The following is a 22777-nucleotide window of genomic DNA, read 5'->3' on the forward strand; positions in this document are numbered from 1 at the left end:
AGCACTCAGTGGTGGAGTCACTTCATTCAAGCCACGATAGTCCACAGTCAATCTCTCAAGCCACGATAGTCCACAGTCAATCTCCATTCTCCGTCAGACTTGCACACAGGCCAGATGGGACTGTTGAAGGGTGAGTGGGTTTTGCTGACCACCCCTTGGCTCTCCAGCTCACGGATCATTTTGTGCATGGGGATCGCAGCATCCCAATTTGTCCGATACTGCCGGTGGTGCACTGTCGAGGTGGCAATTGCACTCGTTGCTCTTCCACCTTCAGAAGTCCTATTGCAGATGGGTTTTCTGATAGTCCAGGCAAGGTGTTCAACTGCTTCATGTTCTCTGCCTCTACAGCAGCTATTCCAAAAGCTCACTTGAGTCTTTCTGGGTCTTTGTAAAGCCATTCCAGAGGAAGTCTATGCCCAGAACACACAGGACCTCTGGGCCAGTCACAATAGGATGTTTCTGCCCCTCTTTCCCAGTCAGGCTCACCTCGGCTTCCAACACAGTCAATCCCCGTCAGCCTGGCAATGGAAACAGGTTCCGCCCCAATGTGTCCCGATGGTATTAGAGTACACTGCACACCAGTATCAACTAAGGCATCATATTTTTGTGGCTTTGATGTGCCAGGCCATCAGATCCACACCGTCTAAAAGAGCCAGTTTTCCCATGCCTCTTCCTGGCTACAGGCAGGGCCCCCCTAATCCTGGTTATTATTTCTTTCCTGGGCACGCATGCTAGAGGTTCTCTCCTTCAAGGAGATCTGATAGATCATACCCAGCAGCTCGGTCATGGGAGGTTGAGGCTACCTTCACTTTACTGGAGTTCCCTTGATTAGTGTTTCCCTCGGTGAGTTGATGCACCCGTGCTGCCAGGACAGAAGTGGGTTTTCCATCCCACCTTCCCATGTCTTCCCCATGGTCATGCAGGGAGAATCACACGTCAGCCCCTGGGGTGTACCCTCTCTGTCTAGCTGGGGAATATTGGGCTCTGACTTTGGGGCTGTGATTTGCACTGGTGCCATATGGGAACTGTTGCTCCTCGCTGTGGTGGTGTTCGCAGGGGTCCCAGGATGAGGGAAGAGACGAGAATGTTGACTCCACAGAAGTCAGGCGGCTTGATTTATTATTTTATGATATATATTATATTAAAACTATACTAAAAGAATAGAAGAAAGGATTTCATCAGAAGGCTAGCTAAGAATAGAAAAAGAATGAGTAACAAAGGCTTGTGACTGACCAAGACAGTCCAGACAGCTGGACTGTGATTGGCCAGTAATTAGAAATAACCACATGAGACCAATCACAGATCCACCTGTTAATTCCACAGCAGCAGATAATTATTTGTGGAGAGCTTTGTGGATAATTGGCTAGCTGAGAAAGGCCACTTCGATGTGATACCGTTGGATAAGGATAAGGGAAACAAGCTGGGGATTAAGTAACCAGTGTCCAATCACTGACAGAGGTCATGGTGACCTTCGCTGAAACAGGAAGATGGGGGAGAAAATCGCTTGCCAGAAAATGAAGATAGCCTAGGTAGAGTAGTTATAAGAATGTAAACATAGAAACAAAATAATCATTAGAGCATAGAAGTAGGTGTGGTTGATCTAAGTGTGCTTTAACCAATAATGAGCTCAGCTTTTGCAATATGTATAAGCTTCATTAACACCAATATAAATATGTGTGAGCTATCAATAAACTTTGGGATTTGCTGTTCACGCATATTGTGTGAGGCAATTCTTCCACCGTTCACGACAATTATTGTTTACATTTTGTTCCTGAGGCCTCTCGGCTTCTCAGGAGGAAAAAATCCTAAGGAAAGGATTTTTCATAAAATATGTCTGTGACACCTCACCCTCCCTCATCTCCTTCATCTCCTCTTTGAGATTTTTAATCACAGCAGAGACATGAGCCAGCATTGGGCCATTGATCATAGTCTCATCTTTCTAAGCTTGTTGGCGACAGAGCCCACTGTCTCTTGGTTGGTATCTGCATTAATCATTGCAATGAAGGTGGTGTATTGAGATGGCCTCAGATTTGCCAGGCTCCACAACATTTACCCTGTGCACCTGACCTTGTCAGGGTCATTTTCATGCTGTCCATCCCTCCCAAAGAGTACCTCCAATGCTGCCACTTCTCTCAGCTGTTGGATCCCTTCCTCAAGGGTCTTCCAGCACATTCTATGGTGGTGCTCCTGCATGCTCTCCCTGTGGACAAACCTCTCTCTGACACTCATTAAAAGCCGCTCCTAGAGGGAAGGGGACCCAGGCTCCCTTACAAAAATCTGATTGATACCTGAGTCCTGGGTTGAGGGTCCCAAATTTCTTGCCTCACCACCATCCAGTTGCACACCTGTACTTATAAGGTCCCAGACCCAAAGTAGCCAGGTTGTATAAGTCTCATATCCCCATCATACAATGTCTTTGTGCAGATTTTGGAGATTTTCATACGTCAGGGACTCAGTGACGATCTCAACCTCTGGGTCTCCTGAGGGTTGTGAGGGCCCTCCCTTATCTGGGTGCCCTGCTTTCATCTTAGATCTCCTTGTTTCCACAGGAGCAACTGCTGCTGGCTGTGTCTGCCTTTGCAGTTCAGCTGGAACCTGGACAGTTGTAACATCTGTGGGTTCCACTGCTGCACTATTAGACTCTCCCTCTTCGAGGCACTGGGAGGGCTTCTCACGAGCTTGGGAAATGTGCTCCTTCAGCATTTGGCTCACCTCGTTTATCTCCTTCACCAGAACCCCCATCCAATCTGGATAGTTTATAGCTGAGGTGGGCTGTGGGGCAGGGTCAGGCTCTGGGGCAGCATCCCTTGTCTTTGGGGTAGGTGTCAGGGTGGTTATCCAAGTTAATCTTCTCTTATCTCTAAATGCTAAACAGAACAAGCCTTCCAGCAACACCAGCCACTGTATGATATCATTAGTATTTAGAGTGGATCTGAACCCTTCAAAAACTGGTAGAGCAGACCCAAAGAGATGGCTAAAGGGTTGGGAGAAGATTTCCCCTGGTGTCATTTCCTCACAGCAGGTGCTAATATTAAAGTAACCCCAAAAACATACAGTTAGTGTGTGATAGCTGTGAATCCATGTGCCTGCTTTCCAGAGGAAGTTAAAAATCCATGAATTCCTCCCCTTATTCACCCATAAAACAAACTGGATAACAGCCACAGTAGCCTTGGTTATAGGACCCATGTTTAGATAAGGGCCTGCAAATGGGAGAAATGTAGCCACAACCACATGCCACCCTGTTGCCTTCTTGTGAAGGCCGCGATGACCTGGTTTCGGAGTCCAGCACGGCGATCCCCTCCTTGGGATCCCTCGGGGCCAATAACGGACGCTGACACCAATGTGGTGGACGGTTAAAGGCGTTTATTGAGGGGTCTCGAGGGTATTTATGGACTAAGGGGTTTCTCTACGTCAGACAGGGGTTTGGCTATTCTTTCTAGGGTTAGTATGGAGTGGAAAGTTACTGGCATGCATAGGTTAGGGGGGCTACACGTTTGGCTACATTCCAAGGGTGATCCTTATCTATGGGGAGAGGGGCAGAAGGATTCCTGTAATTTTCCGTCACAGCCCGAAATCTTCCGAACGCCTGTCCCTAGCCTACCACACTTCCCCCCCCTCTTTCACAAATGAACGAGGTAGTCTTATACATAGGCACTGAAATGAGGTAGGAGGTTGAGATCTGACTAGGGAAAAGGGTCTTGGGAAACCTGAGTAAGTTTCTGCCAGGCAAGTCTCTCGTGACTGGCAGTGTTCTCTGTTGAATTCACAGTAACTGTTGCTGTCCCACGAACAGGATGTTAGTCCATTCTAGGCGGGCCTGAACAAATGAGACTAGCTTGTTCAGCAGGCATGGCCCGAAGGTAATAGCTAAAAGCAGCATTGCCAATGGACCTATTAGGGTAGACATCAGGGTGGTTAACCATGGTGATTGATTGTACCAGGATTCGAACCAGCCCTGTTGGGCTTCCCTGTCTTTCTGTCTCTGAGCCAGTCTGTTTCGGAGTTCTGCCATGGAGTCTCTAACGACTCCTGTGTGGTCAGCGTAGAAACAACATTCCTCTTTCAAGGCAGCACACAGGCCCCCTTGCTGCATGAACAGGAGATCCAGTCCTCGCCTGTTCTGCAGGACCACTTCTGAGAGCGAGGAGACTGACTTTTCTAGAAAGGAAATGGATTTCTCGATCCTCTGCAGGTCCTCATCGATGGTCATCTGCAGCTGAGACAGTCCTTGGTGTTGAGTTGCTAGGGCTGAGACACCTGTTGCTGTTCCAGCCGCTCCTAGGCCGAGCAGCATTGCGATAGTTATACCTGTTAATATCTCTCTCTTGTGGAGCCGGCTGTTTTCCTCGAGAAGGTGGTACACCTCCTCGTCTGAGTGATACAGGATCCTAGGGATGATCAGAACTTGGACACAAAAGTCGTTAGAGTTATCGAATTTGGCAAGAGACACGCAGGGACTCACTCCAGATCTCTGGCAAACCCACATTCCAGATGCGGATGGGACTACCCCCTTATTATTCTTCCTGTCGGGCTCAACTACTTCGGTGCAGACGTCGCCTTTCCGCTTAGCTAGGGTTGCATTGCCAAAGCATCTGCCTTGACCTGTGACTTGACTCAGGGTAATTCCTTTGCGGGGTGTGTCCCATCTGCACTGGCGAGGGGCATCGGCTGTGGAATAGCTGAAGGGGGTATCTAAAGCGATTCCTTCGTAAAAGGGGGGTTTAACATCGTAACAAAGCCAGCAGGAGTCGGTTAGGTTAGGGTTAGATTCATTCAGGGATAGAAAGGTAGCTTCTAACATGCGAAGGATTGGGTCCGGGTCCAACCTGGCTGAGCGGCCTATCTGGAAGGCTTCCTCATCGCCAGTCGGGACCTCGGTGACCCTTGTGGGCAAGGGTTTGGGGTAGGTCATGTTCCTCCCTTTCTGTGTGTTTTTGATTACTTTGTTGGGCCCAACTGCTCTGGGTGCTGACGGTTGGAGTCTGGTAATTCGCACATTCACCCATTTTCCTGACCCTTGAAGGACTACCGTCCACGTTTTGCCCACGGCCCAGCTAGGGTGATTTGGCTGCAAGACTGTCATGTTATAGTGAGTGCATTTCCGGAATTTGGGGACTTTATGGTGGTTTCGATAGAAACTTCCCTGAAGGAAGATGGGTGTTTTGCAACCTGCGGGTGCCCAGGTGAACTGTAGGAATCTGTCGGGCTCTTGTGGGTCCCACCCAGGTCCTGATGGCCTGGCGTCTGTAACTATTGTTTCGCAGCCCCAGTGCCCACAGTATCCCCACCCTGGGCGATTGCAATAACTTTTTCCTGGGTTTGATGCTGGGCACCAGTAAGTTAGGTACATGTGTGTGGCGTGTGAAGAATGGGGGTCTACCTTTGGCTGTTCCGGAAACAGGCTGGTGATGCTAAGCACGAAGGACGGGGCGTTTGGCGTGGTGATGTCTCTGAGCATCTTGTCACCATCAAGATGCTGCATGACCCACCTGAAGGGCTGGTGAGGGTAGTGGTCTGGGCCGGCTTGTCCTCTGGCAACAAGCCCCAATAGCATAATCACACAGAAACACCGTTGTAGCTTGGGTCTCGCCCGTGCGGGTCTCTCGGGTGCTGTCCGGCGGCTCGGTGGACTGTCACTTTCCTCTGGGAGGGGAACATACGCATCCCGGGGACGACCCATAAGCATGTCCTGTAAATAGAAACTCACAATTCTCATCAATCTTGTCCCGCCCAGTGTGAAGGTCGGGCTTGATCGACCTAAGCGGACACCACCTAATTTCGCCGTCCTTTTTGACAGCCGCGTACCCTCGTCCCGTGAGCATCAACCTCCAGCCCTGTTCCCATTCGCCTAGCTCATTTCTAATTGCAACCTGTGGGCCTTCCTCTAACGCCTTGGTGGCCCAGTGTTTCTGGATGGGGCTGTTTGTTTCATCCCCCCTAGGGAATTGATTCAGTGCTAGCAAGGCGGTTGCTAGTATGTGTGCCTGATCTCCCGGGGGAATAGAATTGGCAAAACCCTCTGCTTTTGCCAACACCTCCAGCCTGGTTTTCAGGGTTTGATTCGCCCGCTCGACTATGGCCTGCCCGGTACTGTTGTACGGGATACCCTGTACTAATGTGATGCCCCATTTCGAGGCGAATTCTTGTACTGGTTTGGAGGTGAAATTGGAACCGTTGTCAGTTTTGATCTGTTTGGGGATGCCAAGCCACGCCATGGCCGTCAGCCAGTGCTGAATTGTGGCTTTAGAGTTAGTTTTGGGGTGCTGTGTGGCCACGATCATTCCGCTGAAAGTGTCCACCGTCACAGCAAGCCACGCTCGGGGCTTCAGCAGTTGACACAAGGTGAAGTCTGACTGCCAGATTTGTGAAGGCTTGAGACCTCTCGGGTTGACTCTACTGGTCCACAGGGGTGATTTCTGGCAGTAAGGACAGGTCGCCACCACATGTCTTGCGTCTGCTGTAGAAATCCCACACCTCTTCGCCAGGGCCTTGGCCCCGATATGGAGTGATTCATGCAGCTGACGAGCTTCCTGCAACGTCCATACGCCTTTTGCTGCGGCGTCCGCCTTGTCGTTGCCTATCTGGAAGTAACCTTTGATCGGGTCGTGGCTGTTGGCGTGAATGATGGACACGGTGCCCTGTCGTGAGGAGAGCGCTTCTTCCAGCATTAGGGCTGCTGTAGATGTTGACACACCTGGTCCTGCCATGGCTAGGCAAAGCCTCGCCACGAATATAGAGTCCGTTACTATATTGAGGTGCTCATCTTTGAAAAGTCCACACGCTAAGACCACTGCTGCTGCTTCCAGTTGCTGCACTGACAGTGTGGGGTCACACGCTTTGATGCAATGCCATTGCTCCCCTGCCTGCCACACTGCCGTCGCAGTAGAAGTCGTGGAGGAAGCGTCCGTGAAGACCGTTGGTCCTGGCTGCGGTCGGTCCTTGACCTTTAGTGGTATGTCTATGTCGACGATGGTCAGCAGCTGAGTCCAGGGTGGTTTTGCAGAGTAGGAGATTTCTCCTCCGAAGCCGGTGAGAGCAAGGGCTAGGTGTTCTGAAATTGCGGGTGACTCCACAGACGGTTGCTTGCGAAAGGGAAGGTGTATTCTCGTTGGCTCAGTTCCTAGGTGTCTCAAGGCCAGTTTCCTGCCTTTTCTGATGAGGTTGGCGACGCATTCGATTCCCGGGGAGAATGCACGAGCAGGTCTCCCGAGAACTACCCATTGGATCGGTCGGGATTTTTCGGAAGGTCCTTGTGCTAGTGCTCCCACTCCGCCCTTTGGTGTGAAGTGAACGTATAAGTCCAGGGGCATGGCCGGGTTCCACCTGGCTAGCGTGCTAGTGGACATCTGCTGGTCGATGAAATCGAGGGAGCTCGCCGCTTGTGGTGTCAGTTCCTTGGGTTCCCAGGGGTGTTGTCCCTTCAGGAGGTCATATAAAGGGTCCATGACCTCGGGGGGGATCAGGACGACGTTGCGGACCCACTGCAACGATCCCACCAGGCGTTGCACATCGTGAAGTGTCTTGATATCCCGGTTGATCTTTACCTTGGGAGGAGTCACGTAGGAACTCGTGATTCCCACTCCTAGGAAGGTCATGCAGGGTCCTCTCTTGACCTTTGCGCTTGCGATCTCGAAGCCGTTGGCCCGGAGGGTTTCTGTGATTGTAGACACCAGGTGGTCCACCTGGCTCGTCGATGGTGCAGCGACCAGGATGTCGTCCATGTATTGGATGATGGTTGTGGCAGGGTAGGAATGTCGGACTGGCATCAGTGCTCTGTCCACGGTGATCTGGCAGATAACAGGACTGTCCACTAGGCCTTGTGGAAGCACCCTCCACTGGAAACGGAGGTTAGGCTGATTACCGTTCGGAAATGCCACGGAAAAGGCAAAGCGTTCTCTGTCGTCCGGATGCAGGGGTATCGAGAAGAAGCAGTCTTTGATGTCCAGCACTGCGCACGGCTGTCCTTCAGGGATAGCTGAATTCATGGGTAGCAGTGTCTGGACTGGGCCCATGGGTTGAATCATCTTGTTCACTTCTCTCAGGTTGTGGACGAGACGATAACCCTCTCCGGACCTTTTGGGGATTACAAACACAGGGGTGTTCCACGGACTGGTGGAGGGTTCTATGTGACCCTTTTGCAGTTCGCGGTTGACCAGTTCCAGCAAAGCTGCCACTCGAGGCTCTGACAAAGGCCACTGCTCCCTCCAAATAGGATCTGACGATTTCCAAGTCAATTTGATTGGCAGCTGAGGGTGTACAGCAGTGGCCCCTATGATAAATTTGTAATCTTGACTCCTAGCATAGCAAGGACGTCCCTCCCTATTAGTGGCGGAGAGTTTTGCAAAATGTAGGGGTAAATTGCTACTGTTTGTTCTGGTCCCTTGTTCGTGTGAAGTGTTATAGCCACCAGCTGGGTGCTTTTCCGTTATTGCCCCCTCCCCCCGCTGTGGCGTGATTAACAGACAGGAGCGCGCAGTGTTCCACGCCTCCTGTTCTTCTAATGCTTTGCGTAGGGCGGCTTCTGCCTTCCCCCACGCTTTCAAGCTTTTGCTGCTGCCTGTGGCTTTTGTGTCCTCTGCTAGCGCGACAGTACATTTCTGCCACACTTCAGAGTGCAATATATCTATGGGTCGAGCAATGACCCCAAGCTCCAAGAGTCTCGTCAATGCGAGATTAAAATTCTTGAGCTCACATTTGATTCCCCATTGCATATGTATCAAACTTACGACCTTCACTATTGCTTCCATACGAATCGCGATTCTTTGGGGCGTCCCCCTGTTTCGCCACAGTCGTTCCCGCACTGTGGACGCTGTCCCCTGGCCAGGAGTTCCCCCGTCGCCCGGACTCGTTGATCCCGGGTTTCGGCACCACTATGTTGCCTTCTTGTGAAGGCCGCGGTGACCTGGTTTCGGAGTCCAGCACGGCGATCCCCTCCTTGGGATCCCTCGGGGCCAATAACGGACGCTGACACCAATGTGGTGGACGGTTAAAGGCGTTTATTGAGGGGTCTCGAGGGTATTTATGGACTAAGGGGTTTCTCTACGTCAGACAGGGGTTTGGCTATTCTTTCTAGGGTTAGTATGGAGTGGAAAGTTACTGGCATGCATAGGTTAGGGGGGCTACACGTTTGGCTACATTCCAAGGGTGATCCTTATCTATGGGGAGAGGGGCAGAAGGATTCCTGTAATTTTCCGTCACAGCCCGAAATCTTCCGAACGCCTGTCCCTAGCCTACCACACCACCCAAACCAAGGTAAGCTGGACCACATGATGACAGCTTAACAAGGTTTCTGTAGCAGCGTACAAAAATTAGATTACTCAAGAACTGTTATTTCCTTTTTATTTCTGTGCCCTTGAGCCTCACGTTAAGCACCAAAATCTGTCTTGGTTTGGAAAGACAGGAGTCTCCTAAGGAAGGCAGGAGCCTCCCCTGAAATGGAGAATGTAAACCCCCTCCTTCCAAATTGCTATAAATTTTAAATTAAGGGGCCCTCAGGCAAAAAATATGGGAGCAGGGATAACAGTTCTTTAGTAGGGAAGAAAATAAAAGGATAAAATAAACAATGCAATAAACTAAAACAACACTGACAGAGTCAGAACACAACCTGACACCCTGTGGGTCAGGGTATTGGTAGCAGTCCAATTGGAATCGTGGCTGCAGCCCTCCTAGAGTGTCAGGTGGGTTCTGTTGGAGCAGGGATCCTGTAGAAGAGTGTAGTCTTCCTCTGAAGATCTAGGGGAAGAGAGCAGCTGTTTCCTCTGGGAAATCCAGTGGAGGAAGCCATGCTGGTGTTCCAGAAATGCAAGATTATATCCAGGTAGGAATGCTTGGCTCTCCCCTCTGGGTGGAGCATCTCACACTGGGATGCTGTAGTTCTTATCAGTTGTGCAGTGACATTCAATAGCCTGTTATCAATGGATGTCTCCCCAGTTGTGGAAGAGATAAGGAAAACTGCCTACTTAACAGAAGACAACTGCCATACAGATGGCAAATAGAATACAATTTGCTTGACAATCCAGGACATTGCCCCAAGCAGAATTTATTGCCCCAAGCAGGATAATTTCACACCAGAACTGAAGCATTGTGAATATTTGTGGTTATTGGCTTTAAAACACTGGGACATGGAAAAGGGGAAATGGATCTGTTACCAAGAGCTGTGAGGTGGGTGGGAGCAGTGGGATGAGCTCTGCTGGCAGCTCTCAGCTTTCCCAGGAAGAGGGAAGGAGCCGGATCCAGCCCCATGGATCCCTCAGGTAGTGATTACTACCAGATGAGAGAGGGTCACAGTGTCACCCTGTCCCTGTCCCCATTCCACAGGATGGACCTGGCTGGAGCCCCTTGGGAGAGGGAGCTGCTCCAGAATCCTACCTGACCCCACCCCAATCCTGCTCCATCCATCTATCCCACTTGATCCTGCCCCAGTCCTGCCCCAATCCTGCTCCATCGATCCCACCTGATCCTGCTCCATCCATTCTACCCAATCCTGCACTGGAATCCCTCCCTGATCCCACTCCATCACTCCTGCCCCAATCCTGCTCCATCCATCCCTTCTGATACTGCTCCAGAATCCAGCTCCAATCCCACTTTACAATTCCACCTGATCCCACTCTAGACCCCTGCCCTGATCCAAAATCCCTCCCCAATCCCAGTCTGTCCATCCTGCCCCAATCTCCCTCTGGAATCCCACCCTGATCCCATGCTGTATCTGCAGTGGAGCCATTCATTCCCATGTCTTTTCCTGCAGAGAGAGAAGATCCATGAGATTCCAGCATGGATCACACACTGGGATTAACCCCAGGATCCATCCTGGGATCCGCACAGAGGGGATCCAGAGCTGGATCCGCCATTGGAACTCACCGGCTGCCGGGTTGTATCCATTCCTGTCCCTCCTCCCTGTGGAAACAAAGTGGGATCAGCATCAGTGGCACAGGATTCCCAGAACGGTGCTGGGTGGATCCGTGTCCCTTCCCGACCCCCATCCCGTGTGTTACCAGATTGGAGCTTCCAGACGCCGAATCTGATGAGGACAACGATGAGGATGAGGATGGCAGCGATGACAGACACAGCGACCACCACGGAGAGATGGGATAGTGAGGAGGGGGAGGGGAATCCCCATTTAGGAATTCCAAATTCCCAATCCCCACATTCCCAGCCTCACCCCAAGCGAAGATCCTGGGCGCTGGCATTCCGGGATGCTCCACCCTGCACCGGTACTGCTCCCGCTCCTCCGGCAGCGCCTCGATCCTGGCCCAGGTGTGGAAGGTGCCATCGCTGTTGGGAACGATCCCGCCCCACTCCGTCTCCTGATCCAAGGTTTCACCCCCCTTCATCCAGCTGACTGCGATTGTGTTGGGGTAGAATCCGTACACGTGGCAGGACAGGATCAGCGTCCTGTGTTCCTCTCTTCCGGACACATGGACATCAGGGGGCTCTGGAATGGGATAATGGTGAGGGACATCCATGGAATGGTGAGGGACATCCCATTGGAACGGGACTGGGGTGAGTTCTACCTATGGAATTCCCACTGGAATAGCATGAGACAGACATCTGCCCATGGAATTCCCAGTGGAATGGGATCGGGGTGAGATCTGACCATGGAATTCCCAGTGGAATGGGATTGGGATGAGATCTGACCATAGAATTCCCACTGGAAATACTGTGTTCCCAAGTCCTCCATTCCCAAATCCCTCACAGGAATTCTGCTCCCACCTTTGCACTCCAGCTCCTTCTGCCCATATCTGATGTGCCTCTGGAGCCATTTTGGGCAGATGTGGTTCAGATAATTTGTCCACATCTCAACCCCGTTCAATTCCTGTTCCCAGCGTCTCCTGGTGATCTCAGCAGCGCCGTCGGCCGGCACGAATCTCCTGAATCCCAGGTCAAAGGAGATATGATCCCACCCATCGTAGCCAATCTGGTGGGATCCACGGACACTCCCATTGGACAGGAAGTCACAGCCATAAACTGTCAACCTTGTGTGGAGACCTCAACCTTGTGTGGAGACCTGGGGGGATTGTACCCACAGAGACCCCTGGAATTGTGTCCCAGCCCCACAGAGCCCCATTCCAGCCCTTTGGAGCCGCAGAGTCTGATGGAGACCCACAGAGCCTCATCCCAGCCCCTTGGAGCCCCATGGATCCACATCCCAACCCCATGGAAGTCAACCCAACAGATCCCATCCCAGCTCCACAGATCCCAGCCCCATGGATCCAATCCCAGCCCCATGGATCACAAGATATTCCATCCCAGTCTAATGGATCCCCATTGCAGCCCCTTGGAGCCCTATGAATCCACATCTGACACCTATAGATCCCATTCCAGCCCCATGGATGCTCACCCCAGCCCTACAGACCCCACTCCAGCCCCATAGATCCCATCCCAGCCCCACGGATCCCCATCCTAACCCCATGGATCCCCATCTCAGCCCTACAGTTCCCATTCCAGCCCCATAGATCCCATTCCAGCCCTATGGATCACAAGCTATCCTGTCCCAGTCTAATGGATCTCCATTTTCAGCCCCTTGGAGCCCTGTGAATCCACATCCAAGATCTACAGATCCCATCCCAGCCCCATAGATCTGTACCCAAGTCCCACAGATCCCATTCCAGCCCCACAGATCCCATCCCAGCCCCATGGATTCATATCCCAGCCCCATGGATCCCATCCCAGCTCAACAGATCCCATCCCAGCCCCATGGATCCATATCCCAACCCATGGATCACAAAATATCCCATCCCAGCTTAATGGATCCCCATTTCAGTCCCTTGGAGTCCTGTGAATCCACACTGGGGATCTACAGTTCCCATCCCAGCCCCATGGATTCCAACCCAAGTGCACAGATCCCATCCCAGCTCCATGAATGACAAGCTATCCCATCCCAGTCTAATGGATCCCCATCTCAGCCCCATCGATCCCCATCTCAGCCCTACAGTTCCCATTCCAGCCCCACAGATCCCATCCCAACGCCATGGATCCCAACCCAGCCCCATGGATCTCATCCCAGCCCCATGGATCCATATCCCAACCCGTGGATCACAAAATATCCCATTCCAACCTAATGGATCCCCATTTCAGCCACTTAGAGCCCTGTGAATCCACATCTGAGACCTATAGATCCCATTCCAGCCCCATGGATCCAATCCCCAGCCCTACAGTTCCCATTCAAGCCCCACAGATCCCATCCCAGCCCCATGGATCCCAGCCCTACAGATCCCATTCCAGCCCTATGGATCCCCATTCCAGTCCCACAGCTCCCCTCACTCATCGCCGCTCTGGTTGTACCGCTCACGCAGTATCTTCAGGTTCCTGACATCACTGTGCTGGTTCCTCACATTGGTCTGGGTCCCCATATCCAATATTCTGGCTTGACTCCATCCTTTATCCACTGCATCAGCGGCACTTTCCGGCCCCGCTCGCTGTCGTAGTGCACGAAGGGGATCCCATCCAGGTACCCAATGGACATGAACTGGGGGATCCCCGGGCTGGGCTCTGACACCACCACGTGCAGGTAACGCAGGGAGTGGAGAACTGGGGGGACACGGAGATTTGGGGGGATTGAGGAGATCATGGATCAATGAAAGGGGAACTGGGAGAGCTGGGAAGGGGTTTGGGGATCCTGGGGCCAAGGAAAGGGTGTGCAGGGTGGGAGAGGTGGGATGGACAGGAAAGGGCCTGCAGGGGGTCCTGGTGTCTAGGAATGGGGGCTCAGGGGGTTCCAGGGTTATGGAAAGGGGGAGAGGAGGTACAGGGACTGGGAAAGTGGCATGGGGGTTCCAGGGGATGCATATGCCCAGGAAAGGGGATCCAGGGGTCCCCAGTGCCAAGGAATGAGGGGTCACAGGGTGGGGAGACCTGGGAATAGGAATCTGGGGGTCCTTGATGCAGAGAAATGGGGGGGCTGGGGACTGAGAAAAGAAGGAATGGAAGTCCAGGGGTCTCAGGATCAAGGAAAAGAGGGGTCTGGGGACTGGGGAAGGCAGGATGGATGGGAAAGGGGTTGCAGGGGGGAATTGGTACTGGATAAGGGGGTGCAGGGGGGTCCCAGTGCCCAGAACTGAAAATTCAGGGGGGTCCTGGGGCCCAGAATCCCCCCAGGGACCCTCCTGGACATCCTGAGACACCTCCCCCCGCAGGACGAGCAGGTCCCGGTGCCGGGGAAGAGGGTACAGGGGGGTCTCGGTGCCCGGACATGGGCGCCCAGGAATGGGGGCTCAGTGGATTCTGATGCCTGGGAATGGCGGTTCGGGAGGGTTTTCCTGTCCAGGAATGGGGTTCCGGGTCTGGCGAAGGGGGTTGAGAGGGGTCAGTAGACTCAAAATTGGGGTACAGGGGGGTTCCCCTGCCCAGGAATGGAAGTCTAGGGCATTTCCGGTGGCCGGAAATGGAACTTCAGGAGTTTCCCCGTTTCGGGGTTCCCACTCACCTTTGGTCGCGCCCCCCGGGTCCCCCAGGAGCCCCAGGAGCAGCCCCAGAGCCAGCGCTGGAGCCATGGCGCTGCTCCGCTGCGGCCCCGCCCACAGCCCTGGCCCCGCCCAAGGAAAAGCGGGGGCTGGGGTGTCTGAGATGGGGGAGGGCCAGGAAAGGGGGTGCAGGGGGGCTTTGGTGCCGGATAAGGGGGTGCAGGGGGGTGCCTGTGCCTGAGAATGGAGGGTTTGGGAGGGTTCCAGTCCTGGATATGGGGGTGCACGGGGGTCCTGGTGCAGCAGAATGGGGGGGTCAAGGACTCCCAGTGCTGTATAAGGGGATGCAGTGGGGTCCCGGTGCCCATAAATGGGGGTTCAGGGGGGTTTCCATGCCCGGGATTTGGGGTTCAGGGGGTTCCAGGCTCCAGATAAGGGGGTGCAGGGGTTATTGGGGCTGGGGAAGGGGGTACAGGGATGCTCCCAGTGCCCCGAAATGAACGTTCAAGGCGGTCTCTGTGCCCAGGAAGGGGGGTTCGCCCGGAAATGGAAGTTCGGGGGTCCCCATGCCCAGGAATTGCGGTTCAGGGGGGTCCCGGTGCCGGGGCAGTCCCCGGTCCCCGGGCGGGTCCCGGTGCCGCAGCTTGGGAGACGCGAAAGTGACCGGGGCAGCGCGGGGAGGGAGAGGGGACAGAGCAAACCCTGGGAATTCCCCTGAACCCCCCCGGGACCTGCCAGGACCCCCCCGCAGGACGCACAGGGGGTGGAGAACTGGGGGCACGCAGAGATTGGGCGGTCTGGGGGCGTCCGAGAGCCGGGAAGCAGAACCGGGAGAGCCGGGAAGGGTCCAAGGTTCCAGGAAGGGACTGTGAGAGGCGGGCTGGGGGATCCAGGGGGTCCCTGAGCCCAGAAAAGGGGTCCAGGAGTCTCCATTGTTCAGGGAAGTGGGGTCTGGGAGCTGGGAAAGGCAGAAAAGGGGGTTCAGGGGGTCCCTGGGTCACGGAAAGGGGGCTCTGGGGCTGGGAGAGGCGGGCGGATGCCGGGGACGCAGCTTGGGTGTGTCACGATCCGTCCTTATGAATGGGTTTCGTGATGGTTCGTGGATTGATCTCAGGGTGCAAAAGAACTGACATGGTACAAGGGGGTTTGCAGTGACAATCAAAACAAATGCACCTTTATTGAAATAACCACAGCAAAAATGCCTTGGGAAGGAATCAGGGAAAAAAGGAAAAAATAAGGGAAAAGAGGGAGGAAAAAGAATGGGTATATAGCTACCAAACGTCAAACTGCCAAGTCCCTCCATGTCCAGCCCATGGAGTTCACCAGGCCGCGTCCAGGGAGATCTCAGAGGTGCAGTTCATCTGGACCCCAATTACACTCTTTTTTGATGGGGGAAGGGGGGATGGATTTTGCAACCAAATCAAAGGTAGTTTACTGTATCTTCAGGGGGAAAGAATGGTGTTTGGAAAGGGGTACACACAGTCCATGTTTGGCAGTAGGTGAGAGCCATTGTTTTCGTGGTTGACTGCCTGCACCTGCAACATCCATCTTGCTTTGGGCAGCTTTCCTTCCCCCGCCACTGCACACCTCTCCCGGGTTGGGGGTTTCAGTCCCAGTCTCTGGAAGAAGGTGAGAGGGGGCCTTCTCACATGGGGATTTCATGTCTCGGTCTCTTGATGAAGAGGCTTCTTACATCTCGGTTTGTCTGTCATGGTGGTTATGAACGAGCGAGAGGCATCTTCTTTGGGGGGAACCACCCTAAAGCCTAGGAGAAGTTCAGCCAGGCCGAGAGGCGGGGAGAATTCCAGAGCTATTGTGCAAAAGGGCAAAATGCCCTTTGAGCTCAGGGTAGCATATAGCAAATGCACCTGTGAAAACAATAATTGAGCAACACTCTCAGGTCTCAGGCATATGACTTTCCCCTACAGGATCAGAAACTTCAGACAGGAGGGGTCTGTTTTTCAGTGCCCCCCGCAATGACGATCGTGAGGCAGATGAGGGATATTTCAGACAGACTCTCACACGACCCCGTGACTCACAATTGTCTTGAGGGATCTTTATCAGCAGCGCTCTGGAGTATCATTGATGAGTCTTCAGGACTGGCCGTACGTTGGTAGTATAACCCGGAAAAATAGGGACAGTATGACAGAGAGAAGAAAGAGAGAGAAAGAGAAAAAGGAGGAAAAGAAAGGATAGGAAAAAGAGGGGGGAAAGGGAGACAATAAACAAACATAATTAATATCGATTATAACAGTATTATTTTCATAACAATTTTCAAAATGCTTAATTGTTGCAGTGTGATGTAATACTCTGTTTCAGCTATCCCAGTTCCTCCCTCAGGTGTGCCAACAACCTCTCCCTTCCCCTCCCCCTTGCCCCCTTGCTAAGTGCTGTCCGTCAAGCTTAACATTCCAGCAAGGGCATCATCTGATTGGCAAAGTTCAAAAGATGCTTCTCAGCCCTGGCAACATTGGGCTATCCAGGTGTCACTTGTCCCCTGAGACTTCCCCCCTCCCACCTGGTTGGTGCCATACCTACCCCTTCCCTCCCCCTCTCCCCGGGCTTAAAATACACAGCGACCACGTGGTTCTGAGTTCTGTTGGAGCTGTTGCAACATTCAGAGGTCTGTGACTTAGGAATAAAGCTCTGGATCAAAACCTCCAGCAGGACCCGTCTCCTTTTACCTTCACCATCGCCTAAAGTCTTTCCACCAGAGGTAAACCTGAGTTCCTGCTTGCCTGGACTTGTCCCAAGCGCCAGCTTCAATACCCAGCTAGCCAGGGGTGTCTCTGGGGTGAGACCACCACAGCTGCCACCTTTGGTCCAGCAGCAAGGCCAGACGACCCCAGGCACGTTCCATCCGGCAATATTGGGAATTAACTCTAATAGTTAATTAATTAAAATAGTATTATTTTTGTAACAATTTTCAAATGGTTGAAACAAATAACAAATAATCAAAAGCAAAACAATGAACAAATCATAATATAAGCATTAACTTTAAAATTATTTTCTAAAACAATTCACTAAAAATTGAAAGTAATTCTCACAAAATCATAAATGGGAATCAAGGATTGCTTTAAAACGCAAATGCTTAATTCGTAATTGCCTTGTGCCAATTGACTTGGGGATGTCCACAGTGTAGAGGACATCAGCCAAGTTGTGTGCATTGACTATAGACATCAATCTTGTCAGCCGTTTCATCATCCTCCAATTCATAACGAATGGGGCTGATGACAAGATAAAACCAAGCACAATTAGAATCAAAAGGGTAACGATGGGTTGACACACACTGTTCAGGACACTCGTGGCAGTAGGTGACCACCCAAAGAGGGTATCCCACCACCTGTGCTCGGCATCTTTCTTTACCCTCTCCATAACACAGTGTATCTGTCTCACATTATGATGAACAGTCACCAGGTCTTCTGTCCGTTTTTCTTTATCTTTTTGAGGATTTCTACCAAGGGTTGATGGAGCAGCAGTTGTCTTACCAAAGTGAGGTTCATCCTGATAGGAGTAGGCATCAGTTTGTGAATCAGTGTGTAGTTGGATTGCAATAGGTAGTGAGAGGTAACTGGAGCTTCATAAAAGAAATCACATCCTGTAATCTTGGTAAAGTTACAAGCACAAACATTTGAATAATTTTTAGTATCTACTACAACATTCTCTACTAATACCAAATCACAAGCAGTTCTGAAGCATGCACACCTGTTGCCTATATATACAAGGACTGTTTCAGAAGCCTCATTAGGATGAATTTCAAAATGACAGATATTTTGCTCTGTGTCTGAAAAAATGTCTTGAGCTATGATTGCATTGCTTTCACAGATGAGCCCTTGTTGTTCTCGGACAAGACAAGATTCTAAATTAACATTTTGCCATTTCTCACCCATTTGACGGGCCCATTCCTGATGCTCATAAGGATAGAGAACAGCTCCATCATCATTCAGCCCTAATGCAATCATAGGAAATATCAAATGCACTGAGGCATTACGTATGGTTAACACAAAAGCCATGGCTGTGTTTGTAATGGGATTGTAAGTTAAATTCACTAAGTTCCACCAGGATTGGAATTCTCTTTCAAAATCAGTGGCACTGTCCCAGATTATTTTCCCAATTTCAGTAGGAAAAGTGCCTTCTTCACCTTCTCTTATAATTGAGGCAGCAACTGACTGCATCCACAATTGTGCCTGGATACAGCTGAGAGCCAAAGAAATGTTGTTTTGTGTAGCACCGAGTGTATCAATTACCAATTTGTGGTCATTTACATTTATCTTTTCCCAATTTGGCAAAATGTTTGATAGCAGCCACTGGTGTGTTCCTAAAGCCAATGACTGCAGTGGTTGTTGTAATTTGGTCAAATCTCTAGTTGTAGCAGCCAATTTTATTCATTAATACTTCTGAATCAATACTCTTTAGAATTCCCAATCCTGTTCCCACAACACCGGTTATGTCTCTTAGCGTCCGTCTTTTAAAAGAGTTCCGCTTTTGCAACCAGGTCATCCAACCCTCAAAGGAAGTTTGCAAAAAAGGCGAACAGGCCGGCTGAATTTCTGAGACATTATTTTGCATCAGCAATTTGACTTGTTTAAGAGACCATGCTGGATTGAACAGTATTTGTTGTTGTCCTGTTTTCCTAATTATATCTGGTCCATTTTCAAAAATTCTTGGGCTAAGCATAAGCGGTGGTTGGGCTGGAGTGGTGGTGGTGTAAATTGTAACAAGTTGGGCTATAGCATTTACTATAAACTTAAAATGTAGGCCCTACAGGCCTTCATTTTTTGGACCAAAGTCAAACCACTTCTATGGTTTGTGCCAATGTAAAATTGTGCCAACAATCCTGTAAGCTTGGGTGCGTACAAACCTTTTCATGCTTATTTGTTTGATCTGTCAAAACACCGATTGAGATTGTTTTACTATGGGTAGTTCCGTTAATCATTTGGATCCTATACTAATTTTTTTCCCCACTATCCCTTGAAGCTGCCAGGTTTTTTGGTTTTCCCATTCCTGCCTAGTGTATATCTGATTTTCATGCATAATGACAGTTGATAGGTTTAAATCCCTCACGTTTCCCATGGATCTGGAAAAATGAACAAAAGCCTGGGACCAAGGCCATTCAGTATCAAGTTGACTAAGGGTGCTCTCAGTCCTTTCTACCCACTGGGGTGTGACTACTGTACTCAATGTGGACTTTGTTATAGTGTTTATCTTAAATTTGTAAACCAGGCCTTTTAAACTTTATGGATTTGTCAAGTTATTTTGCCAACGGCATGTCACATAAGTTGGTTTGGCTAAAGTAAAATTATGCCAGCAAGCAGTAGACTCATTTCTACAATCCTTTGTAATTGCATTGTTGGTTCTGGGGCCTAAAGTGTAGTTACCAACGTACTCCTGCCGGCAGCACAGAGTGAGGGGAATTTGTTTGGTACACTCCCACTTTGTCGTAGGACACAGTTCTGTTGTAGGGATGTGCAAATAGTTTTTTCCAGCTGGTTCTAAAAAATTTCCAGCACCTGCAATGGAGGTGGCTTTCTCATAGAGAGATCCTTCCACTTTTCTGCACGCTACCACAATCGACTCACCAATTGTTCCAGTTAGGGTTCTAGTCCAGTCCTTCTGATCCCATCCCCACTCACTTGGGCGATATATCTCAGAGTCATGCAGCACTATAGGCTCTAGGTTCAGGTGGTGACACTGGGGATATGATCCTAGAACATTAGTGTGATGGATGGTAGCTTCAGACCACGACCACTCAGCAGGATTCTGTCCATGGAATTGTGGTAGGATGCAGAAAAGTATCACCAGTGTTATCATGGTTCAGATGATCCTCATGACCCTCAGTGTTCTTCTGTAAAAGTAAACACGACAGAATCCTGCCACTAAGGGACAGAAAAAGTTAGAATGATGGAATTATCCAGTGTGTATTTATCCAATGCTCTCTCCCTAGAGCATCAGAGGCTACCCATGCATGTTTATTCAGAGGGGTTTTTAGCACTAGTGGTAGTTCCCCTACAGTAGGGAGGTCCACCAGAACAGGTTGTCCAGGGTAATGTGCTGGAATCTTGAAATCATCTGGTCTCCCTAGAGAGGCAATTATCTTGGAGCTATGGGGCAAAAGGCAGTGATTTTGGGACACCCATTTACCCCCCCATCTGTCATTCACACTTTTCACAGCTTCCCATAACCGAACATCCCAATTTCCCTCCTCTGGTTTCAAAAGTCATTCCAAAAGACCATTGGTCCTTTCCACGATCCCGTTAGCTTGAGGGTAGTAAGGAGTGTGAAAAGTCCATTTAATTCCTTCATTTTTTGCCAAATCCTGTACAATTCTAGCAGTGAAGTGGGACCCATTATCAGATTGAATTTCCTGTGGTTTTGGGAAAATTCCAAACCATCCCTGCAATGCTTTAACAGTATTATCACCTGTAGCTCTTTTAAAAGCATTGGCCTGGACCATCCCAGATACATTTCTACTCCTACCAGCACAAAGTGTTTAACTCCTGACTTCTTAAAGGGTCCAATATAGTCTACCTGCCACGCGTCCCATAAGCCTTCACCCTTTCTGAAATGCAGAGGGTCATCTTCCAAAGGATGTCTCTCCAGTCTCCAGTCTGCGATTGCTCACAGGCTGATACGCATGTTTTACACCTTTCCTTGGTGACAGGCCAACGCTGGGCCAGAGCTTCCTTGTACAAATCTTTCACACCTGTGTGCTGTCTTTTTACATGCAGCTATTCTAATAGTTTGTGGGAACTCAGCACATCGCTCCCGATGTCCAGAGATGCCAGGAGAACCCTTGGGGGTCTCGGAAATCCTGGAATGTTGCCAAGAGTGTTTGGTGGCTTGATTTTGATCCATCCACAGAAGTGACAGCAGTTTGAGGACATGAGAATCACTTTAGAGTGAAGGGTGTAAAAGGGACACATTTAGAGGGTGAAATATAAACTTTAAGGTTTTTGGTACAGGGGGGTTATGGAGACAAGATGGAGGGATCAGGGTGTGTCTCGTCCTTCTTTCTTCTTCTTGTCTTCCATCTCCTGTGGTGATGTTGGCACTTGGGGATTGGTTTATGGTGAAAGTGCACTTGCCAACATGGGTGAAAAGTATTGGAAAATAAAGGTAAATATCATGTACAAAGATTTTAGTATAAAAAGACATGACCGCCTCGTGGGTGGTCAGAGTGCCCTTGGCTGCCTTGCAGATCAGACCTCTGTTGGGCAGACAGAAAATTTTGTAGATAAGAAACAATAAACAATCTGAAGATCGAAAAGCTGAAGAGTCCAGACTCATCCGGGCAGAGACAGACAGCCGAACCCGACAAAAAAACCCCAAAAAATGCCAAACAATACGTAAAAGTCCCCCAAATAACCCCAAACAAATCCAAATAACCACAAAAAACCAAAAAAAAAAAGCCAAATTTAACCCAAAAAAATCCCAAATGATTTCAAATACACCTAAAAAAACCCCATATAAATCAACATAAACCCCAAGAACCCCCAATATTTCCAAATAAGCCTAAATATTTCCAAATAAGCCCAAACAAACCCAAATACTTCCAAATAAACCAAATTAATTCCAAAGAAGCCCAAAGAAACAAAAATAAACCAAGTAAAACCCAAGATAAACCCCAAATAGTCCATAAATAATGCCAAATAAACCCAAAGAAACCCCAAGTAACCCCAGTTCCTTAATCCCCACCCCAAAACAGATACTGACCAATCAGAACGTGCAGCACGGATGACAATCCAGTTGCTGGGCAGAAACTCAGAGCACTGGCCCCGCTCAGCGATTTTCAGCCAATCAGCGCCCGGGCCGACTCTGACTCATCAGTTGCCAGGCACAGACCAAGGCCTCTCACCGCGTTCAATAATCAGAGACGGCGCGGGGTAATTTCCAGCCAATCAGAGCGTGTCTCGCTGATGACTCATCAGTTGCCAGGAGCGGAATTTGGGGAGGGGGGGAAGGTGACCCTGGGGATGGGCTGGGGACCCCAAAATAATCCAAAACGGGGTCGGGACCCCAAAACGGAGCAGGAGGGGCCTGGAGCCCCCAAAACCAAACCCGGGGAAGGGAATTGAGGAAACGATCGGAAAGGGGAGGGAGAATGGGGATAAGAGGGGGCTGGGACCCCAAAATTGAGCTGGGAGGGGGATGGGACCCCCAAATTGAGGTGGGAGGGGAATGGGCCCCCCAGCTGAGCTGGGATGAGTACGGGATCCCAAAACTGAGCTGGGAGGGGGGTGGGACCCCCAAACAGGATGATGCCAATTTTCTTCCTGGAATATGTAAAGTAGTTTATGGATATGCATGAGGGTCTATGAATATACAATAGGCTAATGTCATGGGAGACAAGGACCATCGAGCAAAGGTTGTTATGGCTA

At 50.5% G+C, this 22777-nt stretch overlaps 1 pseudogene; it reads right to left on the reverse strand.

Moving 5' to 3' along the window:
• The window catches only part of LOC136570586 (uncharacterized), a 113637-nt pseudogene that overhangs the window by 34549 nt on the left and 56311 nt on the right, over positions 1 to 22777 (reverse strand).

The sequence above is a fragment of the Molothrus aeneus genome, unplaced genomic scaffold (genome assembly GCF_037042795.1).
Source record: "Molothrus aeneus isolate 106 unplaced genomic scaffold, BPBGC_Maene_1.0 scaffold_35, whole genome shotgun sequence".
Lineage (NCBI taxonomy): Eukaryota > Metazoa > Chordata > Aves > Passeriformes > Icteridae > Molothrus > Molothrus aeneus.